The sequence below is a fragment of the Heterodontus francisci genome, unplaced genomic scaffold (genome assembly GCF_036365525.1).
Source record: "Heterodontus francisci isolate sHetFra1 unplaced genomic scaffold, sHetFra1.hap1 HAP1_SCAFFOLD_348, whole genome shotgun sequence".
Classification (NCBI taxonomy): domain Eukaryota; kingdom Metazoa; phylum Chordata; class Chondrichthyes; order Heterodontiformes; family Heterodontidae; genus Heterodontus; species Heterodontus francisci.
Window position 1 is genome coordinate 299275 of NW_027140172.1, and position 15919 is coordinate 315193.

Here is a 15919-nt window from a genome sequence, read left to right on the forward strand (position 1 = left end):
TCCTCCAAGGGACCAACATTCACTTTAGCTACTCTCTTACCTTTTATATACTTAAAGAAGTTTTTGCGATCCCTTTTTATATTTTGCGCTAGTTTTCTTTCATAATTTACCTGTGCTCTTTTTATTACCTTTTTAGTAACCCTTTGTTGATCATTAAAAATTTCCCAATCTTCCAGCCTGCCACTGGCCTTTGCAATATGGTATGCCTTAGATTTTGTCTTTATGTTATCCTTAACTTCCTTGCTTAGCCATGGATGTTTTTCCCCCTCCTAGAATCCTTCTTCCTCTCTGGAATATATTGTAGTTGGGAGGAATTGAATATCTCCTTAAACATCTGCGACTGCTCATCAACTGTCCTACCTTTTAGTCTTCCTGCTCAGTCCACTCAGGCTAAATCTGTCCTCATGCCGATGTAATTACCTTTGTTTAACTCCAGAACGCAAGTGTGGTAATCCAGTTTCTCGCTCTCAAACTGAACTTTAAATTCTACCATGCTATAATCTCTGTTCCATACAGGATCATTAACTATGAGATCATTAATTAATCCCACCTCATTTCACAATACCAAATCTCGAATAGCCTGCTCCCCCGAGGCTACCTTTGCCAATTTGATTAATCCAGCCTCTATGCATATTAAAATCACCCATGGTTATTGCCGTACCTTTCTTACAAGCCCCAGTATTTCTTAGTTCATACTGTGCCTCACTGTGGAACTACTGTTTGGGGGCCTATAGATTACTCCCACCTATGACTTCGTTGCCTTGCTATTTCATATTTCTACCCAGACTGATTCTATGTCTTGATCTCCAGTGCCTCTATCATTTCTCACCACAGCACTGATCTCTTTCTTTACTGACAAAGCTACACCTCCTCCTTTTCCTTTCTGTCTATCCTTCCAAAATACTAAGTACCCTTGGATATTCTATTCCCAAGCCTGGCTTCCCTGCAACCACGTCTCAGTAATCGCCACTAAATCACACCCATTTATCTCTAGTTGCACTGTTAGCTCATTTATTTTGTTCCAAAGGTTTTGTGCATTCATATACAAAGCCTTTAAGTTTGTTTTATTATCACTTTTCAAAGATACATATAACTGCAATGAAACTGAGACCTGAACAGCCACTGGCAGCTCCGTTCTCACCCTGGTGTGAAGCTCCAGGTCGTGTTACAGGAGTTGACACAGCTCTGTGACCACCTCCTTATTGAATCAGAGTCACCTCTTATCACTGCTCCAGGGTTAGGTGTAGGTATGAAAAGTGCTCTTGGAAAACCCGGGGTAAGTAGAGGAGGGCCCCTTCCTCGTCCCTCTTCACAGAGCTTGCCCTCTCTGCAGACTCTGCTCCATTTGTTGGTCATGTTCGAGACCCAGAGATACTGTAAATGCAGTACCCATATCTCGTCCAGAGTTGGGTCACCAAATCCTCTGTCCCCCCTGAATGTCTACAGCAGCTCACAACACAACCTCCAGAAAACCATCCACAGCACCTCCACTTTTTCAAAATAACAGAAGTAAATCAAAAGCCCCTCACCTGTAAGTTGGATGTCTGGTCCTTTTGAATAACATTAGAGGGGGTTCCTCGTGCTGCTGAATGTGTGTTCAGCTGAGAATGACTACACAGGTGGTCAATGGACATGCAGAGATAAAGTGTCAAGGAAGTACATCAAAGCTGTCGGAATGACTTATTGACGTCAATTCAAACCCTTCCTCACACTAACAGCATATGTATGGTATACCCAGGCTAGATCCCTGCCCAGCACGGGACACAGTGCTGGCCACACTAGAAGTGTCCGGCTGTGCCTTTCACATCATGTTATGGATCCAGGTTTCCATAGTGTTGGCACCAGTGGCAACATAGAGTGAAAATCACAGCAGGGGAAGATATCGAGTGAAAGCAACTCACTTCAACACGGGAATTGGATAAAGACTTGAAGGCATAAGATTTTCAATAATATGTGAAATGTACAGGGGAAAAGGACTAATTGGAGGGGTGAGTCCAGGGAGGGATTCAAACACGAATGAGAATATTAAAATTAAGGTACTGCCAGACCGGTAGCCAATGTAGATCAGTGAACACAGGGGTAATGGGTGATCGGGATTTGGTGTGAGGTAGGATACAGGCAGCAGAGTTCTGGATGGGCTTTGGTTTATGGAGATTTATAACTGGGAGGATGACCAGGATAGAATTGGAATAGTCAAGTGTGGATTTAACAAAGGCACAGATGAGGGATTATGCAGCAGATGGGCTGAGGCAGATGTGATGACGGGTGATATAACAGAGGTGGTAGTAGGTAGAGCTGGTGTTGAGGGAAATATGGCAATGAACTCAGCTCAGGTATAAATATAACACAGAGGTTCCAAACAGTCTGTTTCAGCCTCAGACATTGGGTAGGGAGGTGAATGCAGATAGTGGATGTAGAGTGGAATGTGTGACAGAGACTGAAGACAGTGGCTTAATTCTTCCCAAATATAATTCACAAAAACACCATATCAGTGAAATATGGTTTATGGATGTAATAGTTGGATACAGAGACTTACCAGGGCCACCAATAATAGCGAGGATGGGGAAGTAAACCGTTTAAATCATCTTCAGAGCATAATAGATCCGCAATTTTAATGTCATCCAAAAATACTCAGCAGCAACCAGGCCAAACCAATCGGCAAAACTCCTGCTGTCCATTGTTGTAACATTCCAATCTATTGTTCCCAGATTCTGACCCATTGTTGGAACATTCCAATCTATTGTCCTCAGATTCTGACCCATTGCTGTAACATTCCAATCTATTGTTCCCAGATTCTGACCCATTGTTGCAACATTCCAATCTATTGTCCTCAGATTCTGACCCATTGTTGGAACATTCCAATCTATTGTCCTCAGATTCTGTCCCATTGCTGGAACATTCCAATCTATTGTCCTCAGACTCTGACCCATTGTTGTAACATTCCAATCTATTGTTCCCTGATTCTGACCCATTGTTGCAACATTCCAATCTATTGTCCTCATATTCTGACCCATTGTTGTAACATTCCAATCTATTGTTCCCAGATTCCGACCCATTGTTGTAACATTCCAATCTATTGTCCAGAGATTTTGATCGATCCTCTCTCTCTCTCTCTCTCTCTCTGCAGCCACGGATCCCTGTTAGTGCCGGGGTTGATGCTCCCACTGACACTATGAGTTAACACATTGAAAGGAGTCCCTTATTAATAGAAGCGGGAAACCCTCCAGTGACACAATTAGGGTCCGTAGTGACTGACATTAATTACAGTTAATGAACAAACAAGTTCAGTTAACCTCTTTCAATCCAATACTTTTTGTACCACAATAGTGTAGAGGTGCTCCTCAGTCTAGATGGGAGATACGAGGTTTGTCGAGGGAAGGAATGGTGGAAAAAGCAGAGTCACTGGCTGGATGCTTTCAATCCTCCTTGGATCTGGGAGTGATGACAGGGGACTGCAGGGTTGTAAATGTTACACCCTGCTTATAAAATGAGACATTAGATAAATCCTGTAGCTACTGACCAGTCAGTCTAATGTCGGTGGTTGGAAATTTCTAGAGGCCATAAGCCTGTACAAAATATATCTTTCTTAGAAAAATATGGGATAATAAATGACAAACAGCACAGGTAGATGAATGACCAATCACGTCCGATAATCTTGATCTAGCTAATTGATGACATAACTGTGAGTGTTGTTGAGGATAGTGTGTTTCATGGTATGTGTACGGACTTTCAAAAGGCCTGTGATCAAATGACATTCCATAGCCTTGTTATGAAAAATAGAACACATGGAATAATTTGCCAGTGATAGTGTGGATATGACACTGACTCAGGGACAGAAAGCAAAGAGAAGTGGTGAACAGACTTTTTTCAGAACGGGGGAGGGGGAGTGATTGATGAGGGAAGGGCTGTAGATGTCATATACATGGACTTCAGTAAGGCGTTTGATGAGGTTCCCCATGGTAGGCTGATGGAGAAAGTGAAGTCGCATGTGATCCAGGGTGTACAAGCAAGATGGATAAAGAACTGGCTGGGCAACAGGAGACAGAGAGTAGCAGTGGAAGGGAGTTTCTCAAAATGGAGACGTGTGACCAGTGGTGTTCCACAAGGATCCGTGCTGGGACCACTGTTGTTTGTGATATACATAAATGATTTGGAGGAAAGTATAGGTGGTCTGATTAGCAAGTTTGCAGACGACACTAAGATTGGTGGAGTAGCAGATAGTGAAGCAGACTGTCAGAGAATACAGCAGAATATAGAGAGATTGGAGAGTTGGGCAGAGAAATGGCAGATGGAGTTCAATCAGGGCAAATGCGAGGTGATGCATTTTGGAGGATCCAATTCAAGAGTGAACTATACAGTAAATGGAAAAGTCCTGGGGAAAATTGATGGACAGAGAGATTTGGGTGTTCAGGTCCATTGTTCCCTGAAGGTGGCAACGCAGGTCAATAGAGTGGTCAAGAAGGCATACGGCATGATTTCCTTCATCGGACGGGGTATTGAGTACAAGGGTTGGCAGGTCATGTTACAGTTGTATAGGACTTTGGTTCGGCCACATTTGGAATACTGCGTGCAGTTCTGGCCGCCACATTACCAAAAGGATGTGGATGCTTTGGAGAGGGTGCAGAGGAGGTTCACCAGGATGTTGCCTGGTATGGAGGGCGCTAGCTATGAAGAGAGGTTGAGTAGATTAGGATTATTTTCATGAGAAAGACGGAGGTTGAGGGGGGACCTGATTGAGGTGTACAAAATCATGAGAGGAAAAGACAGGGTGGATAGCAAGAAGCTTTTTCCCAGAGTGGGGATTCAAATACTAGGGGTCACGAGTTCAAAGTGAGAGGGGAAAGGTTTAGGGGGGATATGCGTGGAAAGTTCTTCACGTCGAGGGTGGTGGGCACCTGGAACGCGTTGCCAGCGGAGGTGGTAGATGCGAGCATGATAGCGTCTTTTAAGATGTATCTAGACAGATACATGAATGGGCAGGAAGCAAAGAGATACAGACCCTTAGAAAATAGACGACAGGTTTAGATAGAGGCTCTGGATCGGCGCAGGCTTGGAGGGCCGAAGGGCCTGTTCCTGTGCTGCAATTTTCTTTGTTCTTTGTTCTTTGTATACAGTGCTGTTTCGCAGGGGTCAGTATTAGCACCAGTGCTCTTCCTGACATGTAGATAGATATACAAGTAATAGAGACTTATATGTAAAACAACATAATTTCAACGCTTGCAGATGGCATGAAACTCATAAATAAGGGTGGCAAAGGCGCAGACCACAGAATTATCCAACCTCACAGACTTTGCTTATTTTTAATTTATTTTGGACTCCAATCCAAATACAAATTTATTTCTCACTGTATAATTTATTTGTGTGATTTGCCTGTGAGTTTGTGCATGTATGAGTACCGTATATTTTTATTATTTAATTAGATTAATTTTAGATTTTGATGTCCAATAAACTCACTTTTTGTTTAAACTTAAGAAAACCTGTCTGATTGGTTCTTTCACGATCACAATAAAGGTAAAAGGTAAAATACTCACTGAGGTGGTCAGCACGCCCACTGCTAAACAGGAATAAATCCTTTTGTGATCAAATAAAAGATCGGTCAAGAGGGGAGCCTGGGACCTCTCCTCACCTGACTGTATCAGAAATATGGAGGTTCTAGTGATTGTAACGCAATGACAAACGATAAATTGGAAGTGTCAAAGAGTCACAGAGTTATACAGCAAAGAAACAGGCCCTTCGGCCCACTGTGTCTGTGCCAGCCAACAAGCCTATCCATTCTAATCCCATTTTCCAGCACCTGGCCCGTAAACTTGTAATCTATGGCGTTTCAAGTGCTCATCTAAATAATTCGTAAATGTTGTGAGGGTTCCTGCCTCTGCAGCCACTTCAGGCAGTGTGTTCTGAATTCAAATTACCCTCTGGCTGATTTTTCATCCCCTCAAATCCCCTCTCAACCTCCTGCCCCATAATTTAAATCAATACCCCCTGGTTATTGATACCTCCGCTAAGGAAAACGTTTTTTCCTATCTACGCTGTCTATGCCCCTCATAATCTTTCGTGCTTTCTGTCTCTCTCCCTTTTTTAAAAAGAGGAGTTACATACAGAGTGAAGTAACTCGGTACAGGTTAAAACCCCTCTCAGTTGAAAAGTTGTGTAATGCAGCTGGACAGTTAGGGATTATTCTCCATCCAAAAGATTGGAAACCCCAAAATCCTAAGACTTGTGGCCAATCATCTTTTATTTGAAGCTGACAATTCAAACAGGGTTAGAATCACTAACAGATTGAGTAATGTTAGCTAAGGTAAAACTGGAACAGAAGAGAATAGAATTAGAATTCCAGAGAGAGCGAGAAAGAGCAGAGTGTCAAGAAAGGGAAAAAGTAAGAGTGTTCCAGAAGGAGAAGGAGGAAAGGGAGTTAAGGTGGCTAAAACAACTAGAGGAAATCTCAGTCCACCCACTGAAGGCACAGCTAGTGAAGGAGCAACCCATAGTTCAGGACCATGTGCTGAGCTCTTAAAGTTCTCCCAGTTTGTTCCAAAGTTCAATGAGAAGGATGTGTCAGAATTTTTCATCAGTTTTGAAAAGCTTGCAAAGCAGCTGAAATGACTGACAGAGAGCTGGACACTGTTTTTACAAAGTAGAATAACAGGAAAAGTCAATGAGGTTTATTCACTGTTGCCAGATGAAAGTTCATCACATTATGAGATGGCTAAAAATGCTATCCTGGGTGCATATGAGATAGTATTGGAAGTGTACTGTAAAACATTCTGAACCCTCGGAAAGCAGCCTGACTAAACTGACCTCGAGTTTGAAAGAGTTAAGCAGCTTAGGAATGTAGGAACATAGGAGCTGAAGTAAGTCATTCAGCCCATCGAACCTGCTCTGCCATCCAATATGATCATGCCTGATCATCCACTTCAATGCCTTATCCTCCACACTATCCTCATATCCCTTTTTGTCAGTGGTATTTAGAAAACTGTCAATCTCTACTTTAAACATACTCAATGACCGAGCTTCCACAGCTCTCTGGGGTAGAGAATTTCAAAGATTCAGAACCCTCTGAGTAAAGCAATTTTTCCTCATCTCTGTCCTAAGTGACTTCTCTCTTATTTTGAAATTATGTCTGCTAGTTCTAGACTCCCCAACCAGGGGAAACATCTTAGCTGCATCTACCCTGTCTATCCCTTTAAGTATTTTGTAGCTTTCAATGAGATCACCTCTCATTCTTCGAAACACTGGAGAATACAGGCCCAGTTTCCCCAATCTCTCTTCATAGGACAGTCCCACCATCCCGGGAACAAGTCTGGTGAACCTTCTTTGCACTCCCTCTGTGGTCATAATATCCTTCCTCAGGTAAGGGGACCAGGACTGCACACAGCACTCCATCTGCGGTCTAACAAAGTTTCTATACAATTGCAGCAAGACTTCTCTACTCAAATCAATTTATGATAAAGGCCAACATACCATTTGCCTTCCTAATTGCTTGCTGCACCTGCATGTTAGCTTTCAACGACTTATTGATGAGGATACCCAGGTCCCTTTGTACATCTACACTTTCTAATCTCTTACCAATTAGAATATTCTGCACATCTATTCATCCTACCCAAGTGGCCCACCTCACATTTTTCCACATTATATTCCAACTGCCCTGTTCTCGCCCAAACACTAAGTCTGTCCAAATATCCTTGAAGCCACTTTGCATCTTCCTCACAACACACATTTCAACCTAGTTTTCTGTCATCTGCGAACTTGAAAATATTACTTTGGTCCCAATATCCAAATCATTGATAGATATTGTGAACAGCTGAGACCCAAGCGCTGATCCCTGTGGTACTCCACTAGTCACAGACTGCCAATGCAAGAATGTCCCGTTTATTCCTACTCTCTGTTTCCTGCCTGTTAACCAATCCTTACTGCTAGTCAGTATATTACCTCCGATCCCATGTTCTTTAACTTTGCTAACCAACATACAGTGGGGCACTTTATCAATAGCTTTCTGAAAATCCAACGACTCCCCTTCTCTATTTTCTTAGTGACATCCAAGACAAAAACCCAACAGGATCATCAAGCATGATTTCCCATTCATAAATCCATGTTGATTCTGCCCAATCAGATCCATTTATCACATAATTTAGAATAGATTCTAACATGTTCCCTAGTAGTGATGAAATGCTAACCGCGTTGGTTTTCGCCAGGTGTTCCGGTTTTCTCCCACAGCCAAAGACTGATAGATAAATTGGCCATTGTAAATTACCCCTAGTGTTGGTCGGTGGTAGGGAATATGGGATTACTGTAGAGTTAGTATAAATCGGTGGTTGTTGGTCGGCACAGACTCTGTGGGCCAAAGGGCCTGTTTCAGTGCTGTATTTCTAAATAATAATTTTTTAAAAATTACAGGTCTGTAGTTCCCAATTTTCTCTTTCCCTCCCTTCTTAAATAGTGGGATGACATTTGCTACCTTCCAATCTGCAGGAAGCGTTCCAGAATTGATAGAATTTTGAAAGATGATCACCAATGCATGAAGAATCTCCATTGCTACTTCCTTCAACACTCTGAGATGTAGAATATCAGATCCTGGATAATTGTCAAACATCAGCCCTATTAATGTCTCCAATACAAACTTCTTACTAATACTAATTTCCTTCAATTCCTCATTCTCCCAATCCCTTGGATCTCTAATTCTGGGAGATTTCTTGTATCTTTCTCAGTGAAGGCAGACACAAAATAATCATTTAACTTCTCTGTCATTTCTCAATTCCCCATTATAAATTCTCCTGACTCTGCCTGTAAAGGATCCACATTTGTCTAAGCTAAACTGTACAATTTTATGTACCAGTAGAAGATTTACAGTCTGTTTTGGTGTTTACTTTTGATCAGTGGATACAGACGATCAAGATACAGCCCACATATATGAATCTCATAGCAGTAATCCATCTTGAAGAGTTCAAAAACTTCCTCTCCCTCCCATTAAAACCCACAAAGAGGTACCGAACGTTCAAAAAGCCAGGCAGGTTGCAATTCTGGCTGTTGAATTTTTCCTTGTATACAAGGCCTTTAACCTCAAAGGGAAACCCTTCCCTCGTCACCCCAAAGACCTGAGAATAAAAGGTGGGAGGCTGATCGGATGCTGAACAGCCATGGGCAAAGAGGAAAAGCTGGACACCCGGGAGCCCATCCTCAGGCCAAATAGGACGGTAGTGAGAGCAGAAGTAACAGCCGAGGCCCTTTGTGTTTCCACTGTAATAAGGCAGATCACCGTTAAGCTGACTGGTGGAAGTGACGGGGAAAACCTGTAGGATTAATGAAAGTCCAGCAGATCAGTGCAGGAAAACGGGCCCTGATGGAAAGCACAGCAGATCAGGCTGTGCCTTTAACTGTAGCAGTCAGACCCAGTAAGCCGACCTCTGAGAGTGCAGGAAAACTTAACAAAATCCCTGAGAGTTACCAGGAATTTGTATCCCAAGGAAAGGTGCCCCCATCCATCTTGAGTGAGGCAAGCAAGCCCATAGTCAGACTGAGGGATACAGGGGCCACCCAATCCCTTCTGCTGGGAAAAGGCATGACCTTTCTCCAAGAGTGCAGTGAATGCTAAAAAGTTAGTGAATGGTATCGGAAGGCATATATGTTCTCACCTTTATATCGGGTACACTTGGAGTGTGACCCAATTTGAGGACCGGTAACCATGGGGATTGTCTCTAGTTTACCTGTTGATGGGCGACCAACTCCTGGGTAATGATCTGGCAGGGGAAAATTTGCCAGCTTCCCCGGTAGTTGTCGAGAGACTAAAATAGGGCCAGGAGATAGAGAGGTTCCAGGAGAAGGTCCCTGACATTCTCCCTGATTGTGTGGTGACTCGGTCCATGGCCAAACAATCCCCTGAACTGACACTGCAGATGGATTACCCGACAGCCTGGCTGTCTGTAACCTTCTTTGGGAAGTTAGAAGACACAAAGGATTTGCTAAACGGATCTTCTTTAGTTGAGGCTCAACAACCAAACCCAGTGTTCAAAAATAGCACAGACTGTCCAAACCAAAACTGAAGCAGAGGGAGTTGCAGAGTGTTTGCTATTTAAAGAATGAGGTGCTAATGAGGAAGTGGAGACCTCCTCACAGACCTGCGATGAAGAGTGGACAGTGGTTCACCTGATAGTGGTGCCACTGAGGTACCTTAAATAAATATTAAGAATGGCCCACGAACTTCCAATGACAGGACATGTCAGTGTATGAAAAATTGAAGCCCGCATAAGATAGCATTTTGACTGGCCACAGCTCCACAAAGATGTGGTGGAGTTCTGTAAAACTGGTTACACCTGCCAGGTTGTGGGGAAGCCCCAACCTGCAATAAAACCTGCACCCTGAATTGCCATAGCAACATTTGGGGAACCCTTCAGCAGAGTGCTGGTGGATTGTGCGGGACACTTGCTGAACAAAGAACAAAGCACAAAGAAAAGGACAGCACAGGAACAGGCCCTTCAGCCCGCCAAGCATGCGCCGATCCAGATCCTCCATCTAAACATGTTGCCTATTTTCTAAGGGTCTGTATCTCTTTGCTTCCTGCCCATTCATGTATCTGTCTAGATACATCTTAAAAGATGCTATCGTGCCCGCGTCTACCACCTCCAGTGGCAACGCGTTCCAGGCGCCCACCACCCTCTGTGTAAAGAACTTTCCACACAAATCCCCCCTAAACTTTTCCCCTCTCACTTTGAACTCGTGACCCCTAGTATTTGAATCCCCACTCTGGGAAAAAGCTTCTTGCTATCCACCCTGTCGATACCTCTCATGATTTTGTACACCACAATCAGGTCCCCCCTCAACCTGCGTCTTTTTAATGAAAATAATCCTAATCTCTCTTCATAGCTAGCGCCCTCCATACCAGGCAACATCCTGGTGAACCTCCTCTGCACCCTCTCCAAAGCATCCACATCCTTTTGATAATGTGGCGACCAGAACTGCATGCAGTATTCCAAATGTGGCCGAACCAAAGTCCTATACAACTGTAACATGACCTGCCAACTCTTGTACTCAATACCCCGTCCGATGAAGGAAAGCATGCCGTATGCCTTCTTGACCACTCTATTAATCTGCGTTGCCACCTTCATGGAACAATGTACCTGAACACCCAAATCTCTCTGTACATCAATTTTCCCCAGGACCTTTCCATTTACTGTATAGTTCACTCTTGAATTGGATCTTCCAAAATGCATCACCGCGCATTTTCCCTGATTGAACTCCATCTGCCATTTCTCTGCCCAACTCTCCAAGCTATCTATATTCTGCTGTATTCTCTGACAGTCCCCTTCACTATCTGCTCCACCAATCTTAGTGTCGTCTGCAAACTTGCTAATCAGACCACATATACTTTCCTCCAAATCATTTATGTATATCACAAACAACAGTTGTCCCAGCACGGATCCCTGTGGAACATCACTGGTCACACGTCTACATTTTGAGAAACTCCCTTCTACTGCTACTCTCTGTCCCCTGTTGCCCAGCCAGTTCTTTATCCATCTAGCTAGTGCACCCTGGACCCCATGCGCCTTCACTTTCTCCATCAGCCTACCATGGGGAACCTTATCAAACGCCTTACTGAAGTCCATGTCTATGACATCTACAGCCCTTCCCTCATCAATCAACTTTGTTACTTCCTCAAAGAATTCTATTAAGTTGGTAAGACATGACCTTTCCTGCACAAAACCATGTTGCCTATCACTGATAAGCCCATTTCCTTCCAAATGGGAATAGATCCTATCCCTCAGTATCTTCTCCAGAAGCTTCCCTACCACTGACGTCAGGCTCACCGGTCTATAATTACCTAGATTTTCCCTGCTACCCTTCTTAAACAAGGGGACAACATTAGCAATGCTCCAGTCCTCTGGGACCTCACCCGTCTTTGCTGCAAAGATATCTGTTAAGGCCCCAGCTATTTCCTCTCTCACTTCCCTCAGTACACTGGGATAGATCCCATCCGGACCTGGGGACTTGTCCACCTTAATGCCTTTTAGAATACCCAACACTTCCTCCCTCCTTCTGCTGACTTGACCAAGAGTAATCAAACATCTCTCCCTAAGCTTAGCATCCGTCATGTCCCTCTTCTCGTTGAATACCGATGCAAAGTGCTCGTTTAGAATCTCACCCATTTTCTCTGACTCACACATAACTTTCCTCCTTTGTCCTTGAGTGGGCCAAACCTTTCTCTAGTTACCCTCTTGCTCCTTATATATGAATGAAAGGCTTTGGGATTTTCCTTAACTCTGCTTGCTAAAAATATTTCATGACCCCTTTTAGCCCTCTTAATTCCTCGTTTCAGATTGGTCCTACATTCCCGATATTCTTTCAAAGCTTCGTCTTTCTTCAGCCTCCTGGACCTTATGTATGCTTCCTTTTTCCTCTTAGCTGGTCTCACAATTTCACCTGTCATCCATGGGTCCCTAATCTTGCCATTTCTATCCCTCATTTTCACAGGAACATGTCTCTCCTGCACGCTAATCAACCTCTCTTTAAAAGCCTCCCACGTATCACATGTGGATTTACCTTCAAACAGCTGCTCCCAATCTACATTCCCCAGTTCCTGCCGAATTTTGGTAAAGTTGGCCTTCCCCCAATTTAGCACTCTTCCTTTGGGACCACTCTCGTCTTTGTCCATGAGTATTCTAAAACTTACGGAATTGTGATCACTATTCCCAAAGTAGTCCCCTACTGAAACTTCAACAACCTGGCCGGACTCATTCCCCAACACCAGGTCCCGTATGGCCCCTTCCCGAGTTGAACTATTTACATACTGCTCTAGAAAACCCTCCTGGATGCTCCTTACAAATTCTGCTCCATCTAGACCACTAACACTAAGTGAATCCCGGTCAATGTTGGGAAAATTAAAATCTCCAAACAAAACGGGATTACCAGTATCTTCTCACCATTATGGATGTGGTGACCCGATTCCCAGAGGCCATTCTCCCGAAGAACTACCTCTGCCAAGGTAGTGGTGGAGGGGCGAACCCAATTCTTTACCCGATAATGGGCTGCCTGCTGAGATCCAGTTGGATCAGGGCACACATTTTATGTCCAGTATTTTTGAAAAGGTCATGGGTAATCTGGACATAACCCAGCTGAAGTCCTCAGCCGACCATCCACAGTCACAAGGAGCTTTGGAGCGGCACCACCAGACCCTAAAGACAATGATCAGGCTATACTGCTATTAGTAACCCCATGACTGGGACAAAGGGCCAGGATTTCACCTGTTGGTTACCAGGGACTTATCCAATGCTTCCACTGTCTTTAGTCTCGTTGAATTAATTTATGGACACGAGGTGAGAGCTCGGCTTAAACGATTCATGACATTGTTCGGACACAGGGATGAGTCTTCCATGTTAGAATACATTTCCATGCTCTGGGAGTGGCTCAAGGGAGACTGTGCAATGGCTCAGTAACACCTAAAAACCTTCCAGGCAGCTATGAAAAGGTAAGCACGAAAAATGCCAAGGCGAGAACATTTCAAACCGGAGACCATGTATTGTTATTACTCCCAATGCAGGGTCAACCACTGAAATCCTGATTCAGTGGTCCATGTCGAGTGACAAAAAGAATAGCGGGTAAATTATTTAATTGACACCCCAGAACAAAGGCAAAAAATAAAGGCTGTGGAGGGGACAGACAAGTACAGACCTGTCAGACAGTCAGGAGGGAAGGATTGAAAGGGACAGTGAGGACAGGTTAGAGGAGGGCCAGGAGAATTCCCAACTGGAACCCCCTACCCTCCGATTAGCCAACCCTGAAACCACACTCTCCTCCTTAAATGCAGGTCAAACAGGGACCCTGAAAAGGCTGTTAACAGCATTTACAGAAACGTGGAGAGACAAAGAAGGTTCCGAAAAAGCCATGCCAATGGTAAGGGAGATGTCTTCCCTAGTCAAAGTGCCGCTGGAAAGTGCAGTGAAAGCTGGACAGACACTAGCGAGCACTATTGTTCCAGAGGAAAAAGGGCAGATTAGGGAAAATATCCTCCTCATAGTAAAAAGAAAAGGGAAAGGAAATTGCCCTAAAGTGAACGGCAATTGCGTACCTCAGCAGAAAGCTAAAAGTAAGGTCAGTGTAGATCTCCGCACTGACGAACCCAATGATCAGATCCCAAACCCAAAGCTAATCAAGCCCTACAGCTTGGGGTGGCAAAGTTGTGCAGTGGTTAGCACTGCAGCCTCACAGCTCCTGCGACCCACGATCGATTCTAGGTACTGCCTCTGTGGAGTTTGCAAGTTCTTCCTGTGACCACGTGGGTTTTTGCTGGGTGCTCCGGTTTCCTCCCACAGCCAAGGACTTGCAGGTTGATAGGTAAATTGGTCATTATAAATTGCCCCTAGTATAGGAAAGTGTCAGGGGAAGGTGGGGATGTGGTAGGAATATGGGATTCATGTAGGATTAGTATAAATGGGTGGTTGATGGTCGGCAGAGACTTGGTGGGCCGAAGGGCCTGTTTCAGTGCTGTATCAATAAATAAATAAATTTCAAAGCCGAGCTCAGCAAGAACAAAGGTCCAGAGGAAATCTCAGAAATCTCACTGGGAGAAAGATCATCAAGGCACACTAACCTGAATGGTTAAAGCTTCATTGCAAGAGAAAAAAAACCCAATGTAATCGCTGATGAATTGTCCAGGGTCGAACCCGACACATAACCATCCCAGACAAAACTCCAACACAATTAAATCTGCACAACTGGAACAGACAATGTCAGCTGCAGTAATTCTAAGATTAATGTGTCAATTTGAGAAGTGTTTATTGAGAATGAATGTATGTTTCCTTCTATTTCTTCCCACAATTCTGTAATGAAATGTTCCTATTATCACATTTCTTTCTGCGTGCTATGGCGGTGTCAAGATAACACAATATGCCCAATGAGGAATTTTAATTCACCGATTTGAAACTTACAGTAAACCTTTAATGAACAAAGAAATCCTACAGTTAACCTTGAAAAAACTGGCAGCCAAGATGCCCACCTCAATTGGCATCTGAAACACCTTTTCACATTCAAAGGCCTCCAACGGGAGAGAAATTTCTGATGTGCCTGGACCTAAATCACTGGCTTGCTCCAGTGACTGAATTACCTAAGATTACATTCATTAACAAGGCATACAAGGACATCCTGACATATTGACTTTGAAAGAGCAAACTCCTCCAATTATAAATACTGGCATCCTGAGCCCTGGGATGACAGAAGTTTCTAACCTTGAATCTCATTATAAGGTTCCAGCGAATACACTGAGACAGTCATGGGACCTTCTGTCCATCTATGTGAAAGCTGGGAGTTTCCCCTGGACAAAAACAGACACGCCAGTGATTCAAACTGTGCAGAAGCAGAAGCGCTGTGTCCCCGCAGCCCCCACCACCCCCCCCCCCTCCCGTCTCTCTCCCTCCAGCTAACATCACAAGTTTGAATACCACATGCGACTGTGGTCCCTCCAAGCCGACAGATTACTCCACACAGAGACACCAGGGATAGAAAGCCGCCTACTTGTCTGCCTCAGAGAAATCCCTGAGCCATGTGGACCAGCCACAAAGGGCACTTCGACCAGCCGAAGCCTTCAAGAATACAACTGCAGCCGGAAGACCACCGAGTCGTCCAACATCACAGAATGAGTATTTTATTTTAATATTTATTCCGGACTCCCATCTTCTCACTCTGTAATCTATTTCTGTGTGATTCTCGTACGAGTGTGTGCGTAAATGTGTGGTGTATTTTTTATGATTTTATTTAGATCGGGTTGATATTGTTAAGTATAATAAACTCACCTCTTTCCTGTTTAAACTCAAGAGAACCTGCCCGATCAGATCCTTCACAATCACTCCAAAGGTAAAAGGTAAAATACTCAATGAGAGGGTTAGCACATCCACTGGTTAAAAAGAACAAACAGAGTTGTGGTCAAATAAGAGGA